The following is a 1,719-nucleotide window of genomic DNA, read 5'->3' as shown; positions in this document are numbered from 1 at the left end:
TCACATCTCATTCAACCATGAGAACAGAAATCACGCTGCTGTAGAAATGTAAATGTCCTCTCAGAGTCATACCCTCCGACGCCGGAACAGATTCATTTCTTCGGTCGAGGATTCATTGTTGCGTGGTGAGCTTGCAAACTTCTGAAGGCTTCGGAATTATTGGAAAGGCTCTGAAAGATTCTTGAAAACACTAAAAGACTCTCGAAAACTCTGGAGAGGTAGGTAAGGCTCTGGAAATCTCTGGAGAAGTTTGGAAGGCTCAGGAAAACTCTGGAGAACTTTGGGACACTGGAAAACTCTGGAGAACATTGGAGAACTTTGGAAGACTCTGGAGAACTGAAAGATTTCATTATACTCAGCAAGTCATTGGAAGACGTCATTGGCCTATGACCTTCCAGACACTGACAGTTGGAGCCAATGCTCCAAAAAAGTGAGGCCCAGACAGACCTACCCTTGCTCTCCGCTTTAGAGCGCGCCTCCCTCTCTCGTTCTTTAGGCAACTACAACAATTGCGCAGCGACACTTTCTTGCCTTTGTTACATTTCTTTGTTTATTTTTTGTAAAAGACAGTGTTACGGCAAAAGAAAAGATTGTTGTTTCCGAACTGAAAAAAAAAACGTCTTAAAACTTGGGAAATGACAAGCTACAAAAAAGAACTTGAGCATGAATGTGCACACGGTCGCCGGGAACTGGGAGCGGGTCTCGGGAAAAAAAATAAATAAATAAAGACCCTTCCCTGGACACGCAAGTGTTCAATTCAGCGGCACATATCTAGCGCCGGCAGGAGGCACGTTTTGAAGAAACGGACAAAGCCCAAGAGGAACTGGGCCCTTCTGGCTCACAATGAAAAGAGACAGACTGGGGGACCCCTCCGGTTTTTCACGTTTTCTTTGGGCTCAAAAACGTACGCCCACAAGGCGCTTTTCTCAACACTGGAAATGTTCGCTGGTTCCGTGCTGATACCGGGGCCCGTCTCTGAGCTTCTGCGAAAGAGAAAGGCCCATCTCCAGCTTCTCCTGTGGAAATGGGAGGAGGGAAAGTGGGGAAGGCAGGCAGGACGTTTTGACTCTTGGACTGGAGGCGCCTGCTGGCACCCGAATCCCAAAAACACAAGAGGAAAAAAAAAAAAAAAGAACACCGTGGCACCAGGCCAGAGAAACTGTTGCCCGTTTCGTATCCATTGTCTGCACTGACTTTTTCAATGTTCTCTCTCTCTGTGCTTTCTTTTTCCATACAAACAAAAAACTCAGAAAAAAAACACAAAAAAAAATTCAAAAAGGTCCAAAAATACCACAAGGAAACAAAAAAAAACAGAAAACATTATGAAAAATAATAAAACAGATTTCTCTCTCTCACATAGACATGCGCACGCAGAACAAGAAAACACACAATGGTCTCTTAGCTCATGGCTCTTATTTTGGAAAAAAAAAAGAAATAACACAAAAATGAAGTCATGGGAAAAATTAACAAACAGATTTAGAAACAAAACACTGCATGGCAGCCTCTCAGATGCACACACACATACCGCACGCAGAACGCTACCCGCCGTTACCCACCCCACGCTGATGGGGTTCTGTTTTTATTGTGGAGGATTTCGAAGCGCCTTAAGCTAAGCATCGAGCTTTGAAGTCTAGGCCCAGACTTAGCTCTAGTTTAACAATCAGCTTCTAAATCTGGAGGATGAGTCTTGCTGGGCATTCCCAAGTTTGGGAAGTCTGC

The sequence above is a fragment of the Hoplias malabaricus genome, chromosome 12 (genome assembly GCF_029633855.1).
Source record: "Hoplias malabaricus isolate fHopMal1 chromosome 12, fHopMal1.hap1, whole genome shotgun sequence".
In the NCBI taxonomy this organism is placed as follows: domain Eukaryota; kingdom Metazoa; phylum Chordata; class Actinopteri; order Characiformes; family Erythrinidae; genus Hoplias; species Hoplias malabaricus.
Note: the sequence above shows the minus strand (reverse complement) of the source record.